General features: G+C 35.6%; 1 long non-coding RNA gene and 1 pseudogene across 1 annotated transcript; both read right to left on the bottom strand.

The window, feature by feature from the left end:
- Positions 1-3760: 3760 nt before the first annotated feature.
- Positions 3761-6833, bottom strand: LOC141612248 (uncharacterized). Its single transcript, XR_012529055.1, has 3 exons — positions 6725-6833; positions 4735-4853; positions 3761-4099 (listed from the first exon to the last, which is right to left on the bottom strand). It is a non-coding gene; the product is annotated as an uncharacterized LOC141612248 (long non-coding RNA).
- Positions 6834-7067: 234 nt separating this feature from the next.
- LOC141614582 (ER membrane protein complex subunit 7 homolog) lies at positions 7068-11660 on the bottom strand (annotated as a pseudogene).
- Between the last annotated feature and the right edge of the window lie 10937 nt (positions 11661-22597).

Genomic DNA, 22597 nt, shown 5'->3' with positions numbered 1-22597 from the left:
ACCTACATTAGTTTTCAATGTGAGACGAATAACACATTTAAAAGTACACCATATTTTTTGAACCTAATTCGACATCCAACCCGATTTAATAATAAGCAAATACTATATTATCTATTAATATTCATACGTTTGTTTTTTTATTTTTTTTATCATAATTAAAATATGTGAAAATGATATGAACCTATACTCTAATGATAGAATTTTTTTTAACACAATTCTAATTATATTATTTAAACGTAGTATATTTACCACACTTATATTATTTTTCAATGTGGGACATATAAAATCTATAGGTAGAAAATATAATGATATAAACTTTTAAGAGCTCTCCAAGGCAATACTTAAGAGACTCAAAAGATTTTGGGTTGATGCCTAAGTTCCAAGTATGCCTCCTATTTATAATTATAGAATCACCCACCTTATACTAATCTTTCGATGTGGGACAATTCTACTATTTATATGTAGTATGTTTACCACACCTACTTATTTTTCAATGTGGGACAAAACATACTAAAAAGTACACAATTTTTCATAATAAGAAGTATACCATCTTTAATATGTGCAAATAATATGAAATTTATACTCTAATGATAGCATTTTTTACTACAAAGCTAATTATATTATTTTCATAATTTTTTAACGATATTTTTTTTGACAAATGAAATGTAAAAGTTTGATATAAAAATTGAAAATATCACTTGAATATAATTTAGGAAATATACATATTATAATAATTAAAAGATTCTCTAATTTATTTTTTACATCAAAAATTATACTTTCCTAAATTTATTTTTGATGATGTGGACGCTCTCAGATCGCTCGAAAAAACTCTCTTTTATATATATATATAGATTTATCACACATTATTTTAATATCCGTGCAACGCACGGGCATGAAAACTAGTTCGTACTATATCGATGAATAATGATCTCATCAAATCTAGATTTTTTTCTACAAAATTCGTACATATCGATAAATAATGATCTCATCAGATCTAGAATTTTAATATACGAAACGTTTTTATATCCAGGTTTTCTAATATGTTTTTATTTCTTTGTTGAAAAATTAACGTTGTTACATACTCCCCTTTCCAGTCAATAATTCATATTCACTTTATTGCTCCTCTCATAAAATAAAACAAGTGTAAATTATTCAATTAGGTAAAAGAAATATTCCGTATCATATTTAAAGGTATTCAATTATTCATGGTCTAATTTGCGTAGGTTTATCAAATACGGTTAAAAAAAATAGCCCGTTCATTTTAGTTGGGCCCAATCTTTCAATTCATTTTATGCTTATTTGATTTTCCAATTGCCGTCCTTGTGGACTTGCACGGGCTTTGAAACGAGTATTTTGGTCATAAATTTTTTGATATAAATATACAATGGTCGACGAAAATTAATATCAAAAATTCTTTTTTTTTTTTTTTGAGAGGAATGATCAAAAACTCTTTTGTACATAGGTTTTGGTGTTATACAATCGTAAATCGTTGTAAAATCAATAGCCTTATTCACAAATTACAATCATTAGTGTCACAAAATCGTAAATCGTCATATATTTAATTAACCCCCAAAAATTCCCACTATTTACCATGTTTTGGTAGAAAAAGTTAAGCCCTCGTTTGGTTATATAGGAATATCGAATTCATGAGAATTGAGTTCTTACATTAAATTCATTGGATTTTAACAAATCCGTTTGGTTGCCTATATAGAAATTCAACTTTACAGGAGTTTGCAATTGCCTAGGAGTACGTAATAATGGAGGAGTTGGAAAACTCCTTGGAATATTGAATTCCTACACTTTGCCAAAAAAAATGGGCAACCAAACAAGGCTCTGTTTTGTAATTCATGGGATTCTCCAACTTTCATGATTTGTAAGGTGCAACCAAACGAGGCCTAAAAGTATTTTGTAACCTGCTTTACAATGTCTTATTATAAAATGGTTTTCCAAGAGACTTACCCATTTAATATTGGACTGATAACAGCCACGATGAGTCTTTTGAGTTTCCCTTAATCATATGGTAAGGGGTTCGATCCCTGCCCATGAAAATTGAGTAAACTCTTTGTCCAACCGTTTACCTTTAGTAAGAGCACCCGCGGCTAACACCCCGGTTTACATAAAAAAAAAATCACATTTGTAAATTCAAATTATTTGCATACTTCTGGATTTCTATCTACTCAATTTATCACATATTTCCTAAAATGAGGTCAAAACTAAACTAAAATTTTAATCACTTCATTTTCCTAATTAATTTGTTAATTGCGAAAGTGACAATTTACCCTCTTAACTCTGTTAAATGGTGAAATCAAGCCCCTTAACTTTCAATTGTAGCAATCAACCAACTTAACTCTAGTTAAAAGTAAAATTAAACTCCATTGTTTAATTTTTCATGAAATTCTATCGAAATTCATTTTATAATCTAATTAATACTCCGTGAATTACAAAATTTAATTTTTGTAACCCTGTAAATAGTAGGTAGTAAATAAAAACATAATAACAGTTTGCAATCCAACATCTTCTGTATTACTCTTCAATAATTTGTCAGGTTTGTTGTTTCTCTCCTTATCTGTGTTCGTTATTACGAATTAGGGTGCTGTTGTTGGTTTTATTCTGTATTATTCTTCCTTATTACAACATACTTACTATGTTAATTTCAATGTTTCAAGTAGATTGCTGCAAATTGGTCTGAATTAAAGTTCATTGATTTAGAGACATCAAAACCTGTGTTATACTAAACGCCTTCACCTGATCCGTTAAATTTATCTAAATGTTTTAGTAGGAGACGAGTTGAAATACACGTTCAACAAAGTACATCTGGTTCAATCCGGTAGTAAACTCATCATGGTGGTACGATATAAGGAGGAAGTGGGAGATGGTACGGGAGATTTTGATTATGACATTGTTTAAGAAACAAGAATTAGCTCTGTGAATAACATGGGAAAAAAATTACTCCGAAGAGATTTGAACCCGGGTGGCTTTCTGAAAACCAAATGCATTACCACTAGACCCCAGAGCTATTACTGCTTCTCTACAACTTCAAACAGTATATATTTTGTTTCCACTCAGAAGCATTGGGAAAAAATAGAAGGATTTCGTGGCGTGACATTGTTAGTAGGCTACAATTTTTCTATGTTGGTTTCATCAGGTAAATATTTGCAAGAAAATTCTATATATTTTACCGATGATGAATGCCACTTTTGGCATTTGCCAAACGAGTTTTGTGGACATGACATGGGTGTTTTTAACATCAAGACAAGTGAAATATACAGATTTTACAAAGGAGAGTATACGCACGCGTTCCTTATTCTGCCCACCGAGTTTGTTCAGTGCTCAACTTTAAATTATCTTAACTTTGAAATAAAACGGAAAGGTGAAGGAAAAAACAAGAAAGTGTGAAAGGGTATTTGTAATTCTTGAGGACCGGGTTTGGAAGAAAACTAGAGGTTGGAAGGAAAATCTATTATCAATGCCGGGAAAGGAAGTAATAATTAAATCGGTGCCAACTTATATAAACATATATGATGAGTTGTTCATGTTACTAGATGGGATCATTAGTGACTTTCATTCTGCTATTGCCCGATTTTGGTGGGGCTCTGATGGATCTCGTAGAAAAATACATTGGTGGCCGTCGTGATGGAGTCTACGCTGTTAAATCTGGATAATTTATTGAGTCTTCTTGTCAAATTTTGTGTGGGTTTGACAAGGTCGTTTTAGAATATAATTTACGATAGTTTTAGAATGAGTGAAATCAAGGCAAGAGTTAAAAGTTCCGAAAAATGTGATTGACACCAAGTCTATACACAGAAAAGTGATTGATAAACAGTACCAGAAAGTAGTTCATTTAGCACGCACCATCACGAGAAATCAGGCATCACCCACTTCTACTATCCATTGAGAATACTTGAGCAAAATGAAAAGCACACAGTATACAACAAGATTGAAAGAATAAGATAAGATTTTAATAACGACCCTGAGTCGCGAATGACGGGGGCACTGGTGTGAGTAGTGGTGTAGGTTGTTCCCACCTAGAGACGGGAACGATCAGACACTTCAATATTTAGATATGTTGGGGTCTCTTTGAGGGCACTTTACCTTAACACTGCATCAGAATACAAATCAGTGGAAAGAGCGTTTGTTGGCAGCCATACTATAAGAACAGCCAAGTAATTGCCGAAACCATTAAATCAAGCAAACAATGAAGGCGGCATATTTTGTGATAAAAGAAAGCAAGATCAAAAGCAAGCTATATTGGTTCAAGATAAAGGAAATGATTCATATTTTGATTTGGGTGGTACACTGTTTTTCAGTTACTGAACTGCTGACGCCCTTTGGACCAAGTGTAACGCTGCCCACTTACCGCTAAACCGTTATATAGCAAACTCCTAATCTAGTTCGACTTTTGACAACTACTATAAATTATTTGACACAGCCAGTCGTCTATGAATGGACGACTGACATGGTGGTTGCAGTCCTGGTGGCATAAAAGTTAGACCGAGGTGGCACAGAGGCACTATGGACCCGGGAATGCTCTGAAACTGCCTGTGTTGAATGTACCCGGGTCTGAAATAATTCATAGCCGACCTTTGAACGTCCTATAGTCGAAAACGAACCAAATAATAATTAGGGTCCCAACTGAGATACCCATTGACCCAAGCCTCTCTACCATAGTATTACTCCACGCACCCACAAAAGAATCCAATCAATCTAATAAGAGACTGTAAGACCACTGGTTACCTGAGCCTAAAGTAGATGCCTTAGAGCTTTGGTATCCTTAGTATGTTGATAGTAAATCCCACCTTTCATAGAGCTTGCACAAGCAACAATTTCTCATTTGGAGATGACCTTCCCATAACCTGTAGACAACCAAACACCAATATTAGATTATTTGATAGCATGGTTGCCATGAGGATTATATAAGCATTCATGACCCTCGCCCCTACTCACTTAAAGGATTTTGCTTAATTATGAAGAAAATTCTTTAGGAATTTAGAGAGTTGCCTTTTGTTAAGCGCATGAGTCATGAGCGGACCTAAGAAAAAAAATCAAAACCTTCTCCTTCCGATACTTCATTTAAATAGCATAGGACGCATGCCTGAAGGACAGAGCTAAAATATCTACTTCTTTACTTTTACCAAGGGGCTTCGTTCTATTTTGATTTCAATGGGTCGAGTATCCAGATTTCCTATTGTTGCAACTCGATCCAAGGCTGCAACGAGAACCTAAGCCTACAGGCCAAGAGTTGACCGTATTCTAAGAAAATGCATAGACCAGCACACCCCAACGAAAAGGCAGAGAAAATGGCACTTAAAGAAGAAAGTAAAAATCGAAGGCTATACAAAATGTATTGGAATTTTTCTAAGAAGAGAGTCTTTCATATCTATTGCTATATCAACAGATTGGGATGAACAAAACAGAATGTACTGGATTTTTAGCATAGGACTCCTATCAGTATTATTTTCTGTGTACGTTCATGTTCATGTAAGTCTTTGTTATATCCTGTTATTTTTATCCACGACATACTTCCAAGCCACCTTTTATTAAAATAATAATGACATCAAGCCCTTCGTATTTAAAGTGCTTTGCCAAGACTCTTTCTATCGCTACAATTATTCTTCCTCACCCCAGCCACGGGAAGGATTGAATCCACCCGGGGATATGGAGAGACTTAACTTTTTATGAATTAAACCAGGCTAAAATATAATATCGAGAAAGGCGAAAAGAAAAGCAAAGGCACGCAGCTCACTAAGATAATATGGGCATACTATCCTAAAAAAAAAAACCGGATCACGACCAAATTCACACCTACCAACTATGTGCACCTCAAAGAATGATAATAAGCCACACCTACCAACTACCCACAAGCGTTGTGCCCTTACCATCCGAGTTGTGCACGTCCAGGAATAACGACACAAGTGAATATTTTAGGAATCATGGCTACATACGACACACTTGCCTATTAATTAAGCTCAGGAGCTAGTACTATTACTACTAATACTATATTTCCGTTTTTGCTTAGTTACATCTTATTTCCAGCAAAAAATTTCCACTAACCACCAAACAAAGTCATCATGTTTCCTACATCCATCCATGATTAAGTGAAATCCAATTCAAGCATTTCCTCACAAACCAAACCCTAACAAACACGCATGACACAATTTTTATACCCTAAAACGCAGTCCCTGTTCACTCATTTGTTTACCTTTTTTATTCGGGGTATTTTAATCAAAGATTCAAAGGTAAACAAATGACTGGGACGAAGGGAGTACCACAAAAGGCGTAAAGCTTTAACAAACTGAACTCCAATTTGCTCACCAAACAACAACAACAACAACAACAACAACAACAACAACAATAGCAGCAGCAGCAACAACCACCACAACAACTAAAAAAGTACAAGAAAAAAAAGTGAACCCAATTACAGAAAAAGCATGTAGTCAAGACCTAGCAACACATAATCGTTTTCATACTCGACCCGGCTCACCAAACCTATCATCTGAAAACGACCTGATCTGGTCAGAAATAACCCGGTACGCAAACTCAAAACAGCTCGAATGCAAATTAGGGTTTGGCAAAGTGTGGTAGCTAACTGAAACGAAGCAAATGGGATTAGTTGTCCAAGGCTGGCAAAAAAAGCCCGAAAATTTAAAAAATGGAAAATGGAAACCTTGAAAATTGGAAATCAAGGACTTGCTCCGATTTAGTAGAAGCGGAATGAAACACAAACCTTGTCCTTGATACTGATGATCTTGATTTTCCTCCGCCCTTGTTGTTGATTTTCCGAGTTCATCGCCATTGTTGGACATCGTTTTTGAGAAAATGTAATTTGGCAAAAGGTAACTCAGTGTGGGAAAAGACAGGGAGAAAATTGAGGAAAAGGGAAAGAGGTGAATGAAAGGCGAGGGGGGAAAATGGGGAAAAGCAATGTAAGAAGTAATGTAAGGGTGGAAACGAAAAGAAAACATGAAAGAAAAATGAAAACCAAACGTAGCGTTTAGAAAACCAGTAGAGGGCAATATGTGTCACTGTTCATAATGAACAGTATAGCCTCTTAGCCACTTTTTGGTAAGTTAGTAAGATAAGATTTATGAGATGTTTAGATTTGAAGGGAGGAAATAACTCTCTCCACCTAGAGGCCCCATCCGCCGGTAACTCACCACCTACAGGTATATAAAAGTTGATATTATTAGACATGGTTAGTTACAAATTACTGCAAAATTACTGAAATGCTAAGTAATCCGACCAATACTTATCAACTGATCATGGTTAAGCGAAGACATTGAAGCAAGTAGCCGGACATGTAAGTCAAAGTTCAAAATCAATAAGCACTACTGGTATTTTAAGTAGAGAACTGAGAACGGTTTCTTTGACTGGAAACAACAACTAATGCATACAAGTGTTCAGTTCCTCACCCAGTTTTCAGGCGTCTTTCAACTCTGTTCGCTCGAAAATTCTCATAGCTCGGTTACGATTAGCATCTATGGGCCCCACCTAAAAAGTTAGCTAAAGAAGGAATACCCTAACCCCTCATTTGCTCTTGAGCTAGTCTCATTTCCTCAGGATCTGCAGTGGAAAAAGTAAATGTATAAGATCATTCAGAGAGAAGTGTCATAGGTAAAGACCAACCCAGACCATCATATATTCCTTGATTATAGGTTTATGGGTTGCCTTCACATGTAAAACTGTCTCATTCTATGAAGCTTGTGTATTTCTGACAAGTTTAATTCATAATGTAAAAGACAATGGTTTCTGTCATCCTGACTTCAGAACACGCACCAACGTTATCCATTAGTTTGGGCATCACGAAAACAACCTGACCATGAAACCCACCATCAGTCCCATGGTGCTTTTCAGAAGCGACATGGATGAGAAGGGTTCCCTTTTCTGCAACAATTAGCAAACTATGAGACTACAAACATAAATTGTTACAAACAGACAAACTCAAAGATAGCAAATCTAGTTGACGGCTAACCTAATAATATATTTCCTCTCTTAGAGGCTCCAAAGACAACTCCGTCAGAGCCCTTCTTGTTTCTGTGAGTGAAGCCTGAACTTTACCGGGGTTCCTCGCACTAACATCAACTCGGACCTGGACAGATAATATGGTATGTAAACAATTAATCCGTCCATCTTATTTATAGGTTCTCAATAAACTTTGGTGGTAAGCTGTGACAAAAGAAATTTCTCCCGGTACAGCTCTAAATACAGTTACTCTGCTGAAAATATTTGACAGATTTTACATATCAAATCTTTATATATTATTGGAGAAATCGATTGTCAAGGATATAATTGTTGACACTCTGACGCAAAGGACAATATAAACGAGGAGCCATGGAGTTGGTAGTAAACTGCAGCTAAAGCTGAAGTGGAGAGAGTGATTGAATAGTCATACTAGAGAAAAGAAATAACCAGTCGCGGCAACTTCAATCAGATGAGTGCCTGCTAGCATATTATAGCTGTAAGATAGCTAAGAAAATTTTCCAAGTACACTACACAGAGAAAAGTAAGTACTCCTTATTTGTTGACTCCACGAGTCTATGGTACAAAAAGGTGCCTATCACAATTCATAACTGAATTCTTTCATCTGGCTTAACTTCAATTATCCGATACTTTTTGGAAAAAAAGAACATAGGCAACAGCACATTTGGAGAAGGTGCATGTATATTTGGAAAAAGAGACTGCCAGAAAGCTGGCAAAGATCACTAACTTGAAACTTAAATCAAATTTTGGATCTCAGGTGAAGAACTAACACAAATGGTAAATGCGGGTTGTCTTAATACTTTAGAACTAAACTACAGAAACAAGGATCCCAAGATGTATAATTTAAAACTTTATTGACGACCTAAATGTTTTTATCATGCAAATTAAAGGATGTAAATAGGATGCAGCACAGCTGAATGTAAATGAAAATAAGTAAATAACTGCAAGGATCGCAAACTAATACATCCAGCTGTATGGCTGACATAATAGGATACAGTGAGAAGTATCCATCCGGCCGCAGAAACGTGACCCTTTGACCACCATTGAGAATTACTTTGACATTTGATGTTTTAGCAGGCAGACCAAAGTCTCTAGTCCCACAATCTGCAGTAAAAGACCCAACGTGTAAATAAAATTTGCATCTAGTTTACTAGAAACAACAGCAGTGCAGAGTGTGATGATCATCGCATATAATAAATCCTAAGAAAGAAATGTAAAAGCATTGAAAGCAATATATTGGGACATTGGGCAATGAAAAAACAAAAAAAAAAAAAGTAAACTTGAATAGAAAGAGTCGCAAAAATCATATGCGCTGCCTTAACAAGCATTATCACCCGTCTAACAGTCTCAAGAAGCAACATTTCACTTTGTTACTTTTGACAAGTTAATCACAAGATAGTCGCCAACAAGCCATTTAATATCAATATAATTGTAACTGTGAAAATCTTTCTTAAAACCTTTACCTTCTAATGATGTCGACTTTTTATCTTTCTAGCTCCGGTTACAACTATTCTTTCCCATAAGGAGCTAAAAGACTAGACTTTCAGGTGTTACATCTTCCTAGATTTGTTTCACAAGTTCCACTTTCAATTTCTTCAAAATCTATGTTGCATTACTTGGCATACTTGCATGGTCATAAATTTTCTAGCTTATTCACAAATCAAACCGAGAAGAAACTCCTAATATTCTGCTGCTCAATTTATAAGTCACCATTCATCCAAACAATTACTCCCATTATGTTATAACATGGCACATCAAAGAGTTCCGACCCTTGTACGAGAGGGTTTTACAAGTGAAACCAATTTATTCATCCTATAATTGAAAAGGAATACATATCGATTAGAGGTCTCACAGGTGAGACCGTCTCACGGAAGTTTTTCTCTACTGTTCACCGAGTCCCGAAAAACAATTCATGATTATCAGTTAAAACTACGCAACAATCAATAAAAATTCAAATTAACTAATTAAATTCACAATCTTTTATCATAATAAATCATTCAAATTCAAAAATAACATGAAATAATCATAAACTTAATCATACAAGGGATTATAAATTACTTACTAGGTATCCTTACTCGACCATTGATGGTGAACCCATCATTCTGCCTGCAATAATTACATCAAAATTAGATGTGATAATACTAATTTGATTAATTATAAGTCAATCATGATTAAAACATACAACACAATTAGAGATTAATACGAACCCAGAAGAGTGAGCAAATGTGGTGGAAATAAGGTGGCAGACAAAAAGTTGAAGAGAAATGAGAAGAAGAAGAAGAAGCTCAAGTCTGGCAATGGATTGAAATTTTGACTAAAGAGAGAAGCTCGAGTTTAACTTTGTTCTACGGTTATGAGCCAAAGGCTTCGTGCGCTAGGCTAGTAGGCTCACAAGTTTAGTTTCCCTAGATGTCCGCTAGCTTAGCTTAGCTTAAAAAAAAAAAAAAATTCTGAACATATTTCGAACTATCGTTGTAAACCTTATTTTTTTTTTTTTGAAAAAAAAAAAAAAAAAAACCTTATTTATATCTTACTAGAATTAAGAATTTTTTCGGTTGTTTTGCAATGGTAGGTTATTCAGTTATTCCGTATATGTCTTTTAGACACCAATCCGAGAGATTGATGTGGGAAAGGACGAGATAATGAGACTGAGAAGCATACAATGTAAAATCAATTAGTCTTGCTAAAGACGGGTCGGAGCATATGACGGATAATGCCACTCACAAACGAATAGGGGGACAAGGTGGGACACCCCATGTGCTTCCCTCTCTCCTCTATTTGGGTCATTTGTGAGGCAAAATGGTATCCGTCACTTCAAAGTAACGGATACGTGCCGTCACAAATGAGATTTTGTGATGTAAAGTGGTAAGCATTGGTAAAAAATGTTTGTTCCCCTTGCTACTGTTCCTCTATGAACAGTAGCTTTCTCAGCTTTCTCATTCCTTAATTTTAATAGGTTATTCGACCCATTGAATTTTTAATAATTATCATGAAAAAGAGTAATTAAATCTATTAAGAATATGGGTAGGATCCCTAATAAAAAAGAATTAATACCAGGAGCGAATCAAACTTTTATAATAAAGAAGAAGAAAAAATTGTAATATAGTTAAATAAAGAAAGTATATAAGTTAGTTTATATAATCCCCTACTCCCTTCATTCAACTCCACAAGGTCATTATACCATTTTGATCCATTCAACTCTACAAGGCCACTTTCCTTTCTTGGCAAATTACTTCTCTATTTTATACTAATACAAACTAAATATTTACACATTATGTCATTGTTGGCCCACTCTAATTATCCCTCAAAATCTACCCTAATCTAACAACTAACCCAAATCCAACTCTAAAACAATCCCTAACCCAACCCACTTCACTAACAACTCCCTCCAAAAAAAATCTGGCCCACTCAATAACCTACCCAAAACCGTTCAAAATTCTCATCCACTCCATCTCTCATTCAATACACTCTCATTATCTCACCCACTCCATCTCTCTCATTCATTACAATCTCTCGAAACTTCCTCCCAAACCCTAAATCTCCCTCATCCTCTCCCTCTGACCAACGCCGGCTCCATTCTCTCTAATATCTCCTCTTCATTTGAATCTAAAATCTCCGATAAAAATCATCTTAACCTCCATTCTCTCTAAAATCTCCTCATCAATTCTATCTAAAATCTCCATCAGAAAAATCGCCTTCTTCTATTATCACATCTCTTTATTTTCTCAATTTGTGTGAGTTGTTGTTAATTTAACATGGATCAGGTTGGTTGGTATCGTCTTGTTTCGTCTGATATTGATGAAGACTCGGTTCCTGACTCTCCTCCTCTTAACGTTGTTGTTCCTGACTCCTTAGATCCAGACGGTTTAGGGATGCATGTTCCAGAAACGGAGTTTCCGGAACCGGAATTCTTTGTTCCTAATACTCGTGAGTTCGATGTTGTCACTGATGTTGATGGTGGTTTAGGGAAAAGGGTTGAAGAGGTTGATTCTACGTCGTTATCACCTAGCTCGGTTAAATTCTGGAAATATGCGAAGAGATTTATGGCAAAAATCGAAAAGAGGAAGCGTGTTGATGATGGGGGTATGTCTTCTGGGAAATCGCCTGAAAAAATTGACAGACTACCTGAGCAACTAGCTGAAACACGAAGCTCATTTAGAATGAGACAGTTAGAGGAAAGATGTTATGCTAGACTCAAAAAATCGTCTAGATAAGGAGGTCTATTTCTTTCTCTTAACTTTTAAGCTATTTTTCCATTTTAATTACAACTGTTTTGTAGATTATTCATGTTAAATCGTCTAAATCGTGTGTTTTCCCTGATTGTCTCTGTATGATTTTTTGATTGTCTAAAATCGTCTAAACCTGTTTATAATTATCTCTACATGATTTCTCGATGTTGCCTGTTTAATAATGATTTTTTGATGTTCCCAAACAACCGTTCGTCTAAATTTTTTGTTTTCTCTGATTTGGCTGCTTCTTTGGATTGTAATGACTGTAATGTCCTAAAATACCCAAGGTTATTAACATTTAAATCTGGTGAGTTAGGAGGTTGAAAAGTTAACTGAATATTGAAGCCTTCTGAGTTTGCAACTACCATGAATGCTTGATCATTGTTCTTTATGTGAGGCCTTGCATTATCTTGTTGAATGAAAATATTTTTTACTTGCTCCTTCAGGCCATTTAGTCTTGATAGCCGGTATAACTTGTTCTATAATGCATTCTCTTGTTACTTGCTTTGTACTTGAATCAATTGGCTTCGTCTCCATTCTACTTGCCCTTGTTGGTGGTTGTTGTTTTGCGAAAGAGAAATACTGGTATTTTCCCATCAAATAGCAACTCTTCATCCTCTGAATATATAGGCCTACATACTGCATACATAAACATTACCTTTGTGATATACCTCTTGGATTGACAACTCCTATATAGTAGTTCTTCCCCTTCAACCACATAAAATTTGTGACCATCATAACTAATGTAAAACCACTTCTCATCTATGTGGATTATATGACTCATTTCTGCAAATTTAATTTTTGTGATTGGCATTGCATTAAGATCTAAAAAATCTGGTAGAACATGTTCAACTATTAAGTACTTCAAAGCATGCTTTAACCTGTGGTACTTGTTTGCATCAATGAGGTGAGGATGTAGTGGGCTTGAATGTGGTTTTAATAAACCTTTGCATACCCAAGAGTGGACTGCCCGACACTTACTCCTGTGTTTTGAGACTCTTTCCATGGTGTCTCTTTGACCCCATTCCATTGTTTTAATATGCTCAATAGGTGGTAGTATTTTTTTTCCTATTCGTGTTACCCATTCTCTTGCTCTTCACATCTAATGCTTGACCTACTTCTCTTGGTACTTTTGCAAGTTTCCAAATCTTGGAGATTGTTTTATCCTTCACACCGTATCTGTCAGCTACTGCCTTCATATCACCACGGGTCAGCTTGCCTTGTTTTGATTTTTGAAGAAAAAAAGATGGCAACTTCTAACCTAGAATTTTCAGAGAGACACTTGGCTCCCATTTCTGGTTAAGGATTATGTAATGTTGGTAGGACTGCAATTTTATTGTACAAGGCTGTAATATTTTCGATGGACTGTAATTTTTGAAGGATTGTAATTTTGTGGTAGGAGGACTTATAAATTCAAGGACTGTAATTTTTTTTGGCAACTTTTAATTTTTTTTGGACTGAAATGACTGAAATTTATAGAGGTGTTGCTTGTTTTGAGGTGTAAGGAAGGATGAGAACTTACTTAAGGTAGGTGTTTTCCATTTGTACTTGTGAGTTGTTTGTTTGGGGGACGGGGGGAAGGGGGGGAGGGGGGGGATTGGGGAGTCTAAAAAAACACACCATTTGGTAGGTTTTTAAAATCTTGTAATTTTTGGGCGGAAATTTAATCCTGAATTGTCTTCTTAATTCCACCTACAATTCTCCTAATAAAGCTGAGTTTCATAAAGCAAGTGTCCTTTTTATTCATTCTTTATTTTTTTTTTCTAAAAACTTGTGCTAAAAGCATAATGGCCTTGTGGAGTTGAATGGAGTGAGTATATATTAAGGGGGCGTTTGGTTCAAACGAGGGAAAGGGAAAGGAAATAGGAAAGGGAAATAAAGGGAAAAGAAAGGAAATGAATTGGATGGCCTTAGATTTTCCAACTTGTTTGGTATACCATTACAAGGGAATCGTTCAAAAAAAATCAATCACATATAATAATGGGTTATTTAATGAAAATACTCTGATCTATTAGGCCCCTTCTCAAAATACTCTCTACTTAACTTTAACTAGCAATATAACGTACTATCACACTCTTTCCCACTGATTAGAATTGGTCTTTTTTTTAACCTGCTGTAGCTGGTAAAAGATCCGGCAAGACCCACTTCGTCTTCTTTAATACTGAACTCTCCTTCCTCCTTTCCAAACGAACTCCTTGTTAATCATAGACTAGTCAACTACATAATAAGTATACCGTAATTCAAGGATTTACACCTTTAGAAAGCATCACTCACCAGCTTCCTTATCTAATTTATTTGCTAATTTGTTCAATTTCTTCTAGGCCAGGGATCATAGACTACCTGACAACCTAATAACATCCCACCAACTGTAACCATTTCAAAAAAAATTAAAGTGGGATTTCGACAAATAGAATAATGCAGGAAGAAGAACAAAAGAAAGAGAGGGTTTTGATGAATTGCCTTGGATTTGCGAAAATCAAGCTAGTTATTATACCACTTTACGCTTATTCTCCCCTTTTGCTTTATTTTTATATATATACTTATTTTCTTCTTTTGGTGCAATTACAGGGGCGTTATCCGCGTTAAGCTTTGTTCATCTGAAATTATATTAATGGGCTCTGATCAATGCTCACCTACTTTGACACTCCGTATGACAAGATCATACACATTCTGTTCAACATAAATGGATATCAGTTGTATGAAATGAGCCAAAATAAATGGCAATGAGAATATCGATATTAATTTCAAAATCAAAATCGGAATAAATGGCTCTTTAGATAAACGGATGGGTCAATGAAGGAGATAAACAATGGTGTATAGGAGAAGATAGAAGGGTCAAATAGTTTTTAAGGGAAAAAAAACAAATGTAAAAGAAAAAGAAACTGGTAGTACAGGTAGCCCTTCCACCTGTTTCATTAGAAGAGGAGAGGTGTAATAGTTGGGTGTATTTCTAGTTAAAATAAAGTATGTAGTATTTTGAGAAAGATCATAATAGTTCATAGTATTCTTATTAAATAACCTTATAATAATCATAACCACTCTTAGCATTCACCATCCACCACCAACCAACACCAAGCACCACCAATGTCGTCGTGGACAAGTCCCCTGAGGTCGGCCGACCTCCACAAGACCGCCTGTCCGTCGGCGAGCCTGCCTCCACAATAATTTTGGTGTTTTAAGGGGTGGGGTTGGGGTTTTCGGGATTTGTGGTTTTATTTGGGGGTGTTTTGTGCGGTGGCTATGGGTGTAGCTTAGAGATTCCGAAGGTGGGGGAGGAGAGTCGGCAACGATGGAGCAACAGTGGTGACGCGATGCAAGATTCGGTTAAGTCGGCGGCCAAGCTCCGGCGAAGTCAGCGGCTCCGCCGAAGGCAGTAAATGGCGGTGGGTAGTTGGAGTTACAAGCTTATAGTCATGGGCGTATTGTTGATGGTACTCAAGTGAGGTGTGAGGACGGAATCAATTTCATAACCTAGGGGGGGTAGGAGTATGGTGATAGAGGGGTTTGAGGTACTGGGGAGGAATGGAAGGGGAAAAGGGAAATGAAAAAATGGCAAAACAAACAACAACAAAAGGAATGGAGAGATTTGATTCCCTTTTCCTTTCTTTTAGACCCACAACCAAACGCCTCCTAAATGAATAGAAAAACTCAAAATTTCCCGACTAAAATATTTCCCTTAGTTTGATATAATCTCTTATTTTCTTTCTTATTTAAATATAATTCCCTATTTAAGATCTGCTTTTAGGTTTTTTGATGATAAAAATTTCGTTCTGGACAAGATAAGTTGTAGCTAAAAGATATGACATTAAAAAAAATTATAAAACAATATCATTAAGTCTTTGTAAAAGCTTTTTTTCGTTAAATACACATTTCATGTTATGAGTATTAGTTAAATTGTTTTTTTTTTATTTCTCTCAAATCAAAATACTATGACGAAAAACGTTAAAATAATAAATTGTCAATTTACACTCTATAAATATAGTATGCTTAAAGGTAAAATCTTATAAACACCGTGTATGCATTACATAGGGCCTATACTAGTCATTAATTTTTTTTTTTGAAATCAAACGAGGTGGGTATTTTATTGAAAATCAAGACCCGCTAAAGTCATAATGACTTGCGGAAAATCAGTCTCACTTACAAAGAAATCACCAACTGAACTACAAATACGAGCAACAAAATGAGCCACGGTATTTCCACCCCGCTTAACATGACTACAAGTACTACTAGTAAAGGAACGGAAAGAAAACTTAATATCGTCAACTATCAATCCCCACGGACACCTTCTTTGTTTCACTTCTTTAAGACCTGTAATAAGCTTTAAAGAATCACTTTCCAAAATGATATTTTCGATGTTTCGGCTTCGCGCTACATCCACTCCAAGCCTACCTACCGCGGCCTCTGCCACATCCGGAGACCAATTTGCCATCATTCTACAGCCAACCATGACAACAATGTTCCCCTCCTTATCCATCCCAACCATACCGAGACCGATCTCGCCGTCCCCAAAACAAGCTGCGTCCGTATTGACTTTGATAGTACCATCAGGAGGTGGTGTCCAGTTAGCTATGTGATGTGGTATGCTCTGTCCACTAACGTTCCAAACCATACCAGCGTAACTTTGGTAATCTTCTACTAATCTGTGAAGACCAACAAGAACCTGCATAGGGGGTAAGGGTGGGTTGTCATAAATTATACTATTCCTGCACGACCACGCTGCCGACATCCACACCAAAAACGCGCATCGATCTGCCTCATCTAATTGTTGCAGAACCCACATTAACTTCTGAGCAAAACTACCTTGAGGAAAGTTTTATATAAGCACTTCGAAACCGCTTTTCCACCATATCTCTTGAATCGAAGAGCATGAAAACAATGCGTGACAGCAATCCTCCTCATGCCATCCGCATGCCCCACAGCTCGCATCTTCGATAACATGACGTTTAAAAAGGTTAGCTTTCACACCCAGATTATTTGAAGCAGCCCTCTACACAAAGTGAGTGAGTTTAGGGAGTATTTTGAGCCCCCAAATCACATGCCACAAGTCGTTATGGTCGACTCCACCGACTGGACCCACTCTCCCCCGCATACCCAACCAATATGCCGACTACACCGAGAATATACCATCTTTCGTTGGCCACCAGTACCACTCATCACATGGAAGTATTGTACTAAGAGGTAACTTCAGTGAAAGCTTAATGTCCTTATCTACCATCACTTCCTTCATCATGGAGAGGTTCCATGTCTTAGAGTTAGAATTAATAAGGTCCACTACACGGAGGGACATATCAGCACCAGGTAGTGGGGTCAGAACTCGTCCTGCTGTGTCCCCTGGTAGCCAAGCATCCTCCCAAACACTAATGTCTTGTCCAATCCCGACACGCCTTTTCAGTCCTTCTAGGAGCAAACATTTAGCACCCCATATACTTCGCCAAGTGAAACTAGGGTCATACCCCAAACGAGCCTCTTAAAATGAGCAATTCATGTAGTATCGTGCCTTAAGCACTCTCGCAGCCAAGCTATTTGGATTAACTAACAGATGCCAAGCTTGTTTAGCAAGGAGAGCTATATTAAAAACCCGAACATCACGAAAACTCATCCCTCCTATAATCTTGGGTTTGCTCAATTTTTGCCAGTTCATCCAGTGAATCTTACGATTAGCGTCCAATGATCCCCACCAAGACTTGGCTATAAGCGCCTGTATTTCCTCAATGGTCCCTTCCGGCTAGATAAAAATAATCATCATATAGGTAGGAATGGTTTGTACAACAGCCGACTTAATAAGGACTTCTTTACCTGGCCAAGAGAGCATTTTTTCTTTCCAACCCCTTGTCTTTTTCCGTAACCGTTCTTTCAGCCCGACAAAGATAGCTTTCTTCGAACGCCCAATGATAATTGGAAGCCCCAAGTATTTCTCATGTTTCTCGACTTCCGTAACTCCCAAAATTCTCTTTATTTCAGTCCTCAAGTTAGCATTCACTTTTTTGCTAAAAACAATTTCACTTGGAATAATTGATTTTCTGCCCAGATGCTCTCTCATATTTGCTGATAATATGAGCAATTTTGGAGCATTCACTCAAATTTGTTTTAGCAAACAGGATGCTATCTTCGGCGAAAAAGAGATGCGAGATTCTTGGAGCGTTCCTACACACTTGGATACCGTGTATGAAACCCCCTTCTGTTGCTTTCCTAATCATCATAGAAAAAACATCAGCGCAAAGCAAAAATAAATAAGGGGATATCGGGTCACCTTGTCTAAGACCGCGAGATGGTATGATAACTTCTGAACGCTGCCCACTAATGAGGAAGGTATGTGATGCCGAGCTGACACACCACATTATCTTATCGATCCAAGCCTCCGAGAAACCCAACCTATGCATAACACCCTCAAGAAAAGCCCATTCTACTCTATCATATGCCTTGCGCATATCTAATTTCAAAGCAATGTTTCCTATTATCCCCTCTCCTCCCCTTTTCAAAGCATGGAAGACTTCAAAAGCGATAAGTGCATTGTCGGTAATGAGGCGACCAGGGGTGAAAGCACTTTGGTTCTCCGAAATTATATTATTTAAGATTCCTTTAAGCCTATTTGCAAGGGTTTTAGATATTATTTTGTAGACCACATTGCAAAGACGTATCGATTGATACTTAGAAATCATAGTTGGGTCATTGCATTTTGGAATAAGCACCACTGATGTAGCATTTAAATGAGCAAAATCCTCTCGGCTAGTCCACCAAGTACGTACAAACTGGCATATGTCTTGGCCAACTATATCCCAATGTTTTTGGTAGAAGACAGCATGCATATCATCCGATCCCGATGCCTTGTTCGGGTGCATATCAAAGAGGGCTTTCTTAATCTCAACATCACTCGACATAGCATCCAACATATCATTAGTATCTTGATGTATTATGCAGTCTAAGCAGCTTAACACCTCTTCAAAATCACGTTGGTGACTTGATCCAAATAACACTTTATAATAGCTGGTAATAATTCTCTCGATGTGTACATAATCTTCATGCCAGCCCCCATCCTCGTCCTTAAGCGCTTTAATAAAATTCCTTTTCGAGTTGTTTACTAGTCATCTATATAATAACATAAAAAGGGTAGATTGAGCATATGGTTGATAGACACTTGGCAACACCTAAAACTCTTATAGCGCCATGTAGGATAAGAACAAGAAAAAAAAAGTAAAAAGTAATTTAAATGAATTTATCAACATTCATTACCATATTAAGTCCGATTAAAAGCTCATAATTAGCTAACCTTTCAAGTATTCGTCTATGTAAAACCGCTTATCAATGACCTCTAAATCCTAGCCTTTGAATGTTATTTATTGTCCTAATTAATTTGCCTCTTCAAGTCCCCCTTAACACTAAAATTTGCAACGGATGATCTTTTAAATCAATTTATAGGCACCCATTTTCAGCCAAACTACTCATCATACATTCACCGGTGACCCTTTCAACCTATTATAATTTTTTTTTGGATTTTAATCTTTTGATTGACATTTGTTTTATTAACAATATTTGAGAATTAGTAGTCTTACTGAATTGGTGTATAAAATTAATTTCAGTTTATTTTTCAATTTATGCAGTATTGAAGATATTATACAATTGGAGAAGATAATGAAGAGGGGAGGCGTTTATGTGAAGACATTACCAACGCAAATACAAAGTCTCCAAGTTGGTTTGAATGACCAAAAAGAGTAATATTTCTATCTTAGATCAATTATTACCTTTTTTTTAGTGGATTCTGACGAAGATGTATAAGGATTTAGGACTTGGAGAAAGATTATTTTCCTGAAATGTAAGACTTTCGAGTTCCGATCCCATTATATGATTAGAGTAAGTGTCAAAATAAATTGAGCAGAGCAAGTAAGTGACAAAGCGATGATTTAGAATGGAAGTACAAAAGTTTTCCTATTTCGAATGCGTGAAGGACATTGTTCTCATATATTTTTAATAAGATAGTTAAATTGGAAGGAATCATGACAACTATTATCTCTTTATTATCGAATTACTACGTTTGTACTATTAAATTACCGTATTAGTGTAAGGTGATTAAAGGAAAGTATAAACATGCAACACATTAGTATAAAATAAATCAAATACTTTAAGATTTTTAATACACTTACCCATATCACAAAGGATGACTAACGAGTTACTTTATGTCGTTTATGATAATTAGGCCGGTTATCATCACAAGTATAATGAACATATAATATAAACATTTCTTTAATTTATATTCAACATTAATTTAATTAGAATCAAAATTAGATCAATAAATGAAATTAGGCACTTATAGGAAAAAAATAACATTGATACTGGTTGCACGTTGGATCTAATTTCCGGTCAAAGTCGGAGTAGAATTATTGAATGGCTTAATAATTTTTACCATGCAAAAGTTTGATTTTCTTTTACGTGGAAAATACTAACAAAAAGTAAAGTTGTTGAGTACTTGAAATTTTCTTCGATTTATATTCTTTTTTTTTATATCGCTAATTGCTTATAAGTTTTACTCTTTTTTTTTTTCTCTCCGCCTTTCTTAACTATACAGCTTAAAACTAATAAGCAAAGCCACTGAGTTGCTTAGTGACTTTAATACAAACTAAAGCTATTTTACAAATTTCTTGGAGTTGCTTATTTGCTTACCTAATAGATTATTATCCCATAACATATATTTTAAGCCGTGAATTAGAATAAAAGAAAAGTAAAATAGTTATTATCCCTAACCTAACTATTTTGAGCCGTGTAACTGTATTTCCATAAAAAAAACATGGAAGTTCTTATTAGAATATAAAAAATTAGAACTATTATCATTTTAAGTGCCCGTGAATTTCACGGGTAACAGAACTAGTTAATTAATAAAATAGCTAAGTCAGAATTGGGAATTGAGAGATATATGAGGTTACATTGAAGTTTGGAGTAGTTTAAGGAGGACTATTAATTTGAATTATTTCTAGTATGAAATAATCCTAAAATAAAAGATGACATAAATTTTTGCTGACCCATATTTTAACCCTAATCCGTTCCGGGAGTCGTTTACTTCAGCCATATTCTGACTCGCCGCATATAACCTGACCCGAAACCTAACTAGCCGACCCGTTTAATAGGTCTTGGTAGATTATTAAATTGTATTGGATGCGTTTTCTATCCGGTTAAAAAACCAAGAGACATGACCAGACTCGTGACCCACCCACATAGGCAAATTGATTGGCTGTACCTGTACTCCACTAATTAAAGCATTGATATTCACACCTCTTTTAATTTTTCTGTCTCTTTTTCCATTTTATTTAAACTCCTACTCCTAATTATTTAGCCCGATTTATAAATATCGTCGACGTTTTAGTAAATATCGTCGACGTTTTCATTCCAAAAGACGATAATGTCTTTTGTATAATTACACTATTTTCTCTCTCTAAACAATTTTCTCTCAAATTCTACTAAAAACCAACTACATTTCGATCTCTCATCCCCTTATACTAAAAGAATAAGAAAGGCTCAAATTTTTCCCGCCTAACTCAATATAACGCCTGCCAATCTTTGTTCTCTTATTTAATTGGTCCCCACTCTATTATTCAACTGAATTAATGATCCCCACTATCATACAAAATACTTGCCACTAATAAATAAATCACCCAATATATGCCACTAATAAATTACACAATTCTTGCCATTGTATATGCCCTAAATTACACAATTGCACAATTGCCACAATTACACAATATTTGCCTCTAAATTACACAATTGCCTCTAAATTACACGATATTTGCCTCGAAATTACACAATTGGCATAATTTCATTAGTTTAAGAAATGCATAACGCGAGTAAGGTGTGTATGTAAGTGTTTGTTGTCGTCAAATATTGTCTACTACTTGCCACATTTTTTTCCATCTAATTTTTATTTGTAACTCTGTTAATAACAATTGGGAATCATATGGAATTTTATACATATAAACAGCCCTTTAATCTTTGAGGTACAAAATAAATAGTTCCTTATATGAAATCAGTTTCTAAAGTAAGAAACTGGTTTCAGATTAGAAAAAGAAGAGGAAAAGGAGGAGGTACCATGTAAAAAAATATAAAAGTTTTGCCATTGAAGAGAAATAAAAAGTTTCATAATTAATGATGTGGGTTGGTGTATAAAGGAACAAATTTAGTATGAAACTTCAACCATTGCTATTGCTACAAGCTTCTTACATAAACACAAATTATAGAGATGATTTTATTTTGTGAGACGTTCCACATTTATATGAAAAAATAAATCATTTACTGATAATAAATATAGATATTGTCTTTTTATTCCATGTTATCGTCCCACAGTGTAAGACTGTCTCACCGACCCAATAGTTATTGTTACATAAATGTTGTGTAAGACGAAATTATTA

This window comes from Silene latifolia, chromosome 11 (assembly GCF_048544455.1).
Source record: "Silene latifolia isolate original U9 population chromosome 11, ASM4854445v1, whole genome shotgun sequence".
Taxonomy (NCBI): domain Eukaryota; kingdom Viridiplantae; phylum Streptophyta; class Magnoliopsida; order Caryophyllales; family Caryophyllaceae; genus Silene; species Silene latifolia.
Note: the sequence above shows the minus strand (reverse complement) of the source record. Positions and strands in the feature narration are given on the sequence as shown.